Here is a 9,619-nt window from a genome sequence, read left to right as displayed (position 1 = left end):
AATTTTATACCTTTTGGTTCGCATGTTGTAAGTACTTTCAATCCTTCTTTTTTTAATTCTTTTTTTAATTTTTTAATATATGTTGTTTTACCAGAATAATCAATTCCTTCGACAACAATAAATTTTCCTTTTTTCATTTTTTACATGTTCTCCTTTCGTATCACTATTGGTACTGCTTGTCCTTTCAGTTCAATAACAATGTGGTCTCCAACCTTGTATCCTTGTTTATTTGTTGATAAATTAACTTTCTTAGCGAAAATTTCATTCAACTTAACAGGGTGGTTTAATCATGCTATATAACTTATTTTACCAGTTTTTTTTCCAAATTGTGTAGTTATTTTTTTGATTGTTGCACACGCCGTCGGTCCTGGTAATTTGAACGCGTATTTACGCTCGATAATAATACCGTCAATAGGATAATCAATTTGTTTTTGTTGTTCGATGTAATCATTTAACTCATCAATTTTTATTGTTTTTTCAACATTTTTATAATTAATGAAATCAATTAAATTATGTCGTTCCACTTTTTGCTTCCTATTAAGAAGACCAACAACGTCTCTTCGTGTCCCATTTTCTTTTTTCATAACAAGTTCGCCCCAGCCGACTTCCAATATTCCTTCTATGGAAAAAGTTGTTATTTCTGATCAAGAACGGCAAACAATTAACTTATTGGTAGAAGCATCATAAAATGCTCCCACCCCATCAAGTTTTGGACTCACCACTATTGTTTTAGCGTGTGGTGCCAATTTAAATAAAATGTCTTCTAAGTTTCAAAATTTTTTTAACGTTTTATTATTTATCATTTTGCAATTCTTCTAGTTTGATAATATGAAAACTCAATAATCGCTTCATCATTTCACAATGTAAAATATAACTAATTGATTCTTCTATATCTTCTAATAATATATGTTGTGAAGTATCTATATATGTTTCTCTTATTTTGATATCCAACTCGCTATATTTTTTAAATAAACTTTTGAGACCTTTAACATTTATTTTTTTAGTATATATTTTATATATTATCGTGTCTTCGATTATTCTATATTCTGAATTTTCGTTCCCATCAAAAAATCTGTAGGAAAAATATATTTCACTTTTTCTCTCCTTGTAGAAATATTTTTCATGTTCTAATTTGTCTCAATGATTCATTTATTTTGTGATATATCCTTTTTTAATTGCGTTTATCTCTCTTACTTTTTCATACGCTTCTTTTAGCGAGATTTTGAATATTTTAGCAATGGCTTCTGCGTCAGTACACAAAGCACCAAGGTTTAAAACATCATTAATTAGTTCTAAACCAATATATTTATGCTCAAAACATGGTGTAAATAATAGATGTGATGATTCGTCTAGGCAGTGAATGGTACAATAATCGCATTCATAAATGTTGTTGAGTATATCTTTATTATTTGGTTCAAATATTTTATTCATTATTTTTTTGTTCCTCCTCTTAATTTTTTTCACAATTTAAATGCTGTGCTTGTTAAAACTAAGCTTAAAACGATGAAAGCAACACCTGCTAATCCAAGCCCAATGCTATTATTTACTACACGATCTGCGTGATATCCGTATTGTGTATCATTTTCTGAAAGCAATAACGCTTTATCAAATGTTTTATATGGTTCTGACAATTCTTTAATTGCGTCTTCTTTAATATCATTGTTAGGAAAATTTAACCCATATGATCCTCATTTTTCTTTAGCTGATTCATATTTTTTTAGTGTTGATTTTAATACTTTCAATTCAAATTCGGCGTCTGTTTCTTTTTCTCTTAAAGGTGTTAAGTCTTGTTTTTCCATTACATCAGCGGTACTTTCATCGGAAGCTACAGAATCTTCTCTATATGATTTTCTTAGTCATCCTCTATCTTCAATTTCCTTTGTTTTATTAGCAATAGCTTTTTCAATAAGTATGATTTTTTCGTCTAATGCTTCAATGAAAAATTGACTATTTAATTTATAATCTTGTTTGATTGATTCCGCTAATAATTCTTTAAATGTAATGGGTGTTTTTTTTCCAATTCCAATTTCATATTTTAACTTGGTTGTAATTTCTATAGTAGCATCTTCAATTATTCCATATTTAGTAATAGATGCTGTTTTTTGAGCTTCAAAATCTGCGTCTCGTTTAATTACTAATTCATCATAGATTGTTACTTTTGTGGGTACGCTTTTGCTCAATGTGATACTATGTAACACAATTCCAGTGATGGCACCAATTAAACTTAATGCGCCAACTCCTAAAACGATACTGTCTAACCTGTTTTTTTGTAAGAAGCTTAAAACTTCTTTTGTTTGTTTATTTTTTGTCATTATTTTTGACCTCCTATTTTATTATGGCTTATATATGCCGTTATTGCTTCATTAATTCGATTAATAATATCTGTTTTTTCTTTAAACACATTATAATATGGTCCAGAAACTCTCATATTGTAACCATTATGTTCTACGTTTAACTGTCCACTCGCGGGATAAATAGTTATATCAAATTCTCAAATACCATGTTTTTTTTTATTATCCAAACCTATAGTATATCGAAAAGTAACATTATCACTATTCGAATTATTAATTATATAGTTAAGATATACATGTTTATCTTTGAAAGAATGATTTTGTTTGTTTACATTTGTTATTATTTCTTCTAAATAAAATCTATATTCTCCTCATTGTTGTTTTTTAAAAAATATTAATGACTTCAAAGTATCTTTTTGTCTGTTTAAAAATTTTAATTGTGAATTTAAAATTTTATCATTACATTTAATCATTTCAGAAATATCGATTAGAACTTCTTCTTTTAATTTATGAAAATCGTTATCATTTAAATCTTCAATTTTTGAATTATCTCATATTACATCCAATATTCTTTTTTCAATACTAGCATCTTTAATGTTTGGACCAAACATTATTCTATCCGTTAAATCACTATATACTCACAAATCTTGATGTGATTGAAATTTTTTATATTTGTCTCAAAACAATTTTCTATTTTCTTTATTTGTCATTATTATTCTTTTCCTCCTAAACATCCGTAGCGATTGGACCCGCGTGTTTTTTTCTGAAACTCATTGGTTTTCTTTTTGGGTTATTACTATCTACCATACTACGTAATATTTCTCTTAATTTTTCTAATCTATTTTCTCTATTTGTCATTATTTTTGACCTCCTATTTTATTTAATTCCTTTATGTAATATTTTATCATGCTATTTATACTTTTGTACACTTTTTTTCGACGCGCCTGTTGTTTTTTTGTAATGTCTTTAGGGATCGAATTAATATCCAAATGTGCTGTCATAAGTCGTTGTACATCAACTTTTTTTGATTTGAGATCGGCTCGCAATTTTGATTCGCAACGTGACACTTCATCGTCAACAGCAAACATTCGTTTAATTTTATCTATTCTATTTTCCATATTTTTTTTCCTCCTTTCCTTATATGGTACCCACGGGAGGATTCAAACCTCCAACCTAGGGCTTAGAACACCCTTACTCTAATCAATTGAGCTACGTGGGCTAAATGGTCGGAAAGAGAGGACTTGAACCTATGATCTCTCGGACCCAAACCGAGTGCTTTTCCATCTAAGCTACTTTCCGATGGTAGAGCCATTGGGGATCGAACCCAAGACCTCACGCTTATAAAGCGAGCGCTATAACCACTAAGCTATGGCTCTATATGGAGCAGATGAGAGGAATCGAACCTCCATAGTCAGATTGGAAATCTGAAGTTCTACCATTAAACTACATCTGCTAATGGTGCTGGTTACAGGCCTCGAACCTGTACTCGTCCGTTTACAAGACGGGTGCTTTGCCACATTAAGCTAAACCAGCAAATGGTGGAGGAGGAGAGATTCGAACTCCCGTATCTAAAAAGAATCTGATTTACAGTCAGACGCGTTTAACCACTTCGCTACTCCTCCGTGGCGGACCTGACGAGAATCGAACTCGCTATCTCCTCTTAGACAGAGAGGCATGTCATCCATTACACCACAGATCCAAATGGTGGAGATGGCGGGATTTGCACCCACTTCTTGACGCAATTTGATCATGATTGTTTAATTTCGCTTTATATGATCATTCAAACGAAACTTAGTTGCTATTTACGAAATTGTCCCGCAACTGACAATTAAGGGGTTTTTTTGTTATTATATTCTCTAATATGACGGTGAAAACTGAAACGTGTTATTAGATACCAATGAGGATTCATTCATCAACATTGAAAGGTTGTTTGTAGTTGTTTTTGCATTTGTTAAAAAAAGAAACTACGCCAATCGAACCTATACATCCCCGAATATATTATACTACACTTTTCCTCCTCCAAATAATTTTCTTTTTAAATATTGTAAAAATGTTTCTTTCTTTTCTATTGTTGTTTTAGGTTCGAGTTTCCTATAAACTCTTGCGAAACGATGCAATGCTGGTCATCTACTGGTGAATATTTTATTCTCTCCATAAATGTTATAGTGTTTACCAACAACCTCAAAACCTTTATCTTTAATGTTTTTAGGTGTTTCATCGAGCGAAAAAATGTAATCGTTTCAAATTCACAATTTACGAAAAACAGACAATAAAAGATGATTTGTTTTATCTTTTTTAATTTTAATGTCATTCTCGATAACATATTCTTCGATAATATCTTTAATTTTAGTATGTGTTTTCGTACTTTTTTTATATTTGTTGTCTAAGTATAAGTTGTCAACCTCTATTGTACTAAATCGCATTCTTTTTATTCGATATAGCGATCATTTAGTTAATCTATGTTTTTTAAAAAAAGGACTTTGAAATTTAATGTCTTTACATAGTTCGATTTGTTCTTCATTTAGTTTTCACAAATTGTGTTTCTTGATTTCTAATTTTTGACAAATAGCTTTTATATCTTTTTCTTGAAGATATATAGTTGTGTTTTTAAATATACTGATTTCGTATTTGAACTTTTCAAGAAACTTTAAATATCCAAATTCTTCTCCTGTTTCGATAATCTTTTTCGCCAAAATAGAAGCACTCACTAATGCTGATTTTGGATCAAAGCATTTATTGTATATATTAAGTGATTTAATATTGTAAAACACAGGACAACCTTCTTTATTCATGTATCATTTGGCTCCTGCTTTCTTCATTCTATTCAAGAATCATCAATAAACCGAAAAATGTTCCTCAAAAGTAGTTAATATTCCCGATTTGGTATCTTTCGAGTCTCAGTAGTTAACTCACACTTGTTTACTTGTTATTCCTTTATGTTTGTGTGTGTAGTAAAACATTCTTTCCTCGTATGTTAATTGATTTATTTGTTTTTTATTTTTCATAGTTTTATTTATATTTAGTCTTTTCTATATAATGTTTAATACATAATACTTGATATTTATCAGCGTCTCCAACCAAATTATTACTGTCGTTGTGTAAAATGTAATTAGAATATGCTTTTTCATCGCATTCGAAACAACGAGCTTCGTCTAATTGGTAACGAACGTCAGCAAATCTTCCAACGTATTCTTGAAAAAAATATCGTGGATCTGTCTTATATAATGTCAATAGACAAAATACAAGAGTAATACGACGGCGTTGTAAGTTTGGAATTTGTTGTAGAAACTCATATGGATAAAAGTGAAATTCATCAAAAAATAGAACATTGTGTCCTTTAGCTATGGCATCTTCAATTTTATTTGTCAAATCGATATGATCACGAAAAGTGATAACTGGTCTAATTTGACGTGTTTCTCTTGTTGTTCCTTCTAATTGAAAAATTTGTGGTTCTTCAATACCTCATTCTGCGATAAGCTTTTTTAACTTTGTCGTCTTTCCTGCTCTCATGATTCCTTCGATTGAAATAATGAGCCCTTTATTCAATAACTCTTGTTTGAACATTGTTTTTTTTCCTCCTGTGTTCCTTTTTTTTTTATTTTTTTTGTTTGCTGGCAGAGAGACGAAGCCTTGACGTTTACCAAGACCTCGTCATAAAACCGGCCGTAATATGACCGGTTAAGGTGAATGAAACAGTGACTTTGAAAATAAAAAGATAAAGGAAAGGAAATTGTCGCTTAAGCTAGTTGTCACTGCCTCTTCACAATAATATACATGGTAAAAAAAATAAATTGTGTTTCCTTTTTGCATCTTTTTTTTATCTTTTTTTTTCTTGTTTTGTAATTTCCTTTTCAAACTTTTTGAGCATGTCCTTAAATATCATTTGATGTAGAAAATCATATCCAAATTCTTTATCAAACTTTTTTTCAGGCATGTCTTCTCGTCATTCAGCGAAAACAACATTCAACCGGCATAGTTTTTTAGTGTCGCAACTTACCATAACCTTAAGGTCAAATGATTTATCCTCGTCTTTACGTTGTTCGAAATTCATGAAGAACACAACTCTTTTACTGTCGTTATCATCTCAACTGGTGTTTGTGTATATTCATTTTCGATGTTTTTTTGTAATTTCCTTACTGATTTTTTCAAAATAATCATGAAACTTCAAATTTCTCTGATTCATTTTTGAATTAAATTTTTCTACTTGTTTTTTTGTCATATATTTCATTATTCTTCTCCTTTATATTTATACGATCCTCTTTTTTTCGTGAATTTTTGATTAGCTATTTCTTTTCTAATTCTATTAATTGTCTTTATTTTTTCAACGTTTTCTTTTTCTCAATCAAGAACAGCATATACACCAATAAATATTTTGGGATTATCGCCTTTTTTTCAAGTTGAAAGTTTTGTTTTTGCTAAGTTAACAAGATTTTTTCGACATCTATTGAAAGCGCTACGTGAAACTTTATTTTTCATGTAAGATGGGTAATTATTTGTTGATTCATCGGCTTCATTATAGTCTTTGTTAAAATATTTTTGTGAAATTTTTCAAACTTTTTTCATACGAATATTTTCAAAATCATAACTATATAATCTATTTCAATTTTTAGCTAGTATAATTGAACTCATTTCTTTTCTAATAGTTTTTTTAAATTCTTCAAGATAATCATCTAATTTTTCAAAATCCTCAAGTATTAAATAAACTTCGATTTTGTTATTATCACTATCTTCTAAATGATATCATCGTCTAGGTTTTTTTTCTAAAATATGAATATTAAAGTTTACAAAGTCAAATCTATGACCCATAGACTCAATAGTGACGACAAAACGACCTCTCAAAGGTTCATGTGGTGACTCATCCCAGCTCATTCAATCACAATAAACCATACCACAATTCATTTTTTCAACAGCACTAATAAGTGTATTTTCCATTTTTTTTTCTAATTGTTTTAATTCGTCGTAAGATATTTTTTTATATTTTCCATTTCCATCCGAAAAATTTGACATTATTCTTTTCCTCCTTTTAGATATTTAATAATATAATCTATTTTTTTTTCAACCTCTAATAATCGTTCTTCTGTAATTGCACCGCTACTTGTTGGGTGAGGTACCGCCATTTGAATTAATCTCTTCATGGTCTTAAAAGCCGGTAAATTGGGAAATCTATATTTTTCATTTTTGTTTCATCATTTGTTATGTTCATACGTGTATTTATCATCATCCCTTACTGTACTAGTACAGCTTTCTCACACGCTATTAATGTATTTTAAACTCAAGTATGCGTCTTTTAAGTTAAAAGGTTTAGGTAATAAATTAGCATATCCATTCAATTCATAAAAATCTTCATCTTTATTTTTTATAATACAGTTACCGTTTGTTAATAGTGGTGTGGCTGACATATAAACACCTGTTTTGTGTAAGCTATATAATCTAACAACATATAATTTATTGTTGTATATAAACATATCTAATTTTTTATATTTTTTTTTAGAATCGTAAAGTGGAACACCTTTTTTGATGAAAGCCACTTGTTCTTTTGTCAATTGTCATTCTCAAATATGATCCGCGTTGTGTTTTAGTGTTGTTTCTTTATTTTTTGTCATTATTTTTTCCTCCTTTATTTTCAATTAACTTTGTCAATTGTTTTGTTTTTTCAAATAATTTTTTAATATCTTTTTCTTGTTCAATACTACTTTCTGAATTATGATTAAGGCATTCACCTAACTTTTTAATGTCTTCATGATTTGCTTTAATCATCTTTTCAAAATTTTTCAATAATTGAATAATAGTTTCATTTTCTGTCATTATTTCTGTCCTCCTTTGTTTGGTTTTATAAATTCTATAATTCTACCTTGAAGCTTTGCCATGTCATTTTGATTTTTGATGAGCGCTTCGATTTTCGAATTCATCAATTCGATTTGTTTTGTTATATTATTTTCCATTGGTTTTTTTCTCCTTAGAAGTGATCTTATCTGTTTTCTTCTTTATTTCTATATTTTTATTATATCACATTATTTTTTTTCTTTCATTATTTTTTTCCTCACTCTCAGGGAGGTCCTCTTCTTGTTGCGATAATATCTTCATAATTATCTATACAATGTTTAAATGCTATAATCATATTTTTATACTGCTCTTGCATATCCATTTCTTTTTGTATTCTTTCTTCACATTCATCGTAAAGTCTGCTACTATTCGCTAAATGTTCTCTCAATAAGTTTAAATCGAGACCCCATGGGACAATGCTATTTTCAATCTCATATATATATTCTTCTACTGTCTTTTTTTTTACTGGTTGGTTTTCACCATCTTTTTCCTTCATTTTTTGAATTATTGCTCACATAAGCAATTGTTTATAAAACTTTAAACTTTCGTATTTTTTTATTACGTTATCCACGTAGTTTTCTACTTTTTTGTACATTATTTTTCTTTTCCTCCTTTTGAAATAATCAAATGTTTTTCTCATAATTTTTTAAATTTAATCATGTCTAATTTGAAACTATTTTTCTTACTTATTAATTTAATCAATAATAAAGGTACTCCTTTTGATGTAACCAAATCAAATATTTTTTCTCCTTTTAAAACATAACCTTTTTGTATGTTTAATAAATCACTTACTGTTTTTGTTGTCATTATTTTTCAAAAAACCTTTTCTTCTTTCATTACTATTGTATCATATTCTTTTTCGAAAAGTTTAAATAAAAATGGTCCTCGATAATTTAAGAAGTAACCACGCATTGAAGCATTTCGAATTAAATGTCGTACAACCGAACCGTGACGTTTTTTGAAATCAATATATTTTTCTTTAATCAAGTCTTTCAAACAATATTTTATCGCTAATACATGATCACAAATAATTTTAACATTGATATCATTTGTAGTTTTCTTTTCAATTTTGTCAGCAATATCAGTGTATTCTTTCAACTGGAAAGGTGTTTTAAAGTTGTTAACAACAATCAACAATCTTTCCAATCCGGCTCCAGTATCTATATTTTTTTTGTTTGACATAGTATAATTACCTTCACCATCATTTAACATATAAGAAAATACAACGTTTCATATTTCTAAATATCTGTCATTATCAATATTTTCTTTCAATAAATCAATTCCTTTGTTTTCTTTATCTAACTGCTGTCCCAAATCATAAAAAAATTCAACATTTGTTCCACATGGGCCAACTCCTAAATCTCAAAAATTAGTTGTTTTATCTCCTGAAATCAAATGGTCTTCTTCAACACCTATATTTAACAATATTTGTTTAGTTTCATCGTCCGAAAACAAATACGTAATGTACAATTTTTGAATGTCCAAATTCAATCATTTTGGCGATG

General features: G+C 28.9%; 3 non-coding genes across 3 annotated transcripts; all 3 read right to left on the bottom strand.

Annotated features, from left to right (window-relative positions):
• Nucleotides 1–3,594: 3,594 nt before the first annotated feature.
• Trnai-uau (transfer RNA isoleucine (anticodon UAU)) lies at nucleotides 3,595–3,667 on the bottom strand. The gene has a single exon. It is a non-coding gene; the product is annotated as a tRNA-Ile (tRNA).
• A 6-nt stretch (nucleotides 3,668–3,673) lies between these two features.
• Nucleotides 3,674–3,744, bottom strand: Trnag-ucc (transfer RNA glycine (anticodon UCC)). Its single transcript has one exon. It is a non-coding gene; the product is annotated as a tRNA-Gly (tRNA).
• Nucleotides 3,745–3,830: 86 nt separating this feature from the next.
• Trnay-gua (transfer RNA tyrosine (anticodon GUA)) lies at nucleotides 3,831–3,913 on the bottom strand. Its single transcript has one exon. It is a non-coding gene; the product is annotated as a tRNA-Tyr (tRNA).
• Between the last annotated feature and the right edge of the window lie 5,706 nt (nucleotides 3,914–9,619).

Source organism: Styela clava, unplaced genomic scaffold (assembly GCF_964204865.1).
Source record: "Styela clava unplaced genomic scaffold, kaStyClav1.hap1.2 HAP1_SCAFFOLD_37, whole genome shotgun sequence".
In the NCBI taxonomy this organism is placed as follows: Eukaryota; Metazoa; Chordata; class Ascidiacea; order Stolidobranchia; family Styelidae; genus Styela; species Styela clava.
This window is presented reverse-complemented; position numbering and strand designations above follow the sequence as displayed.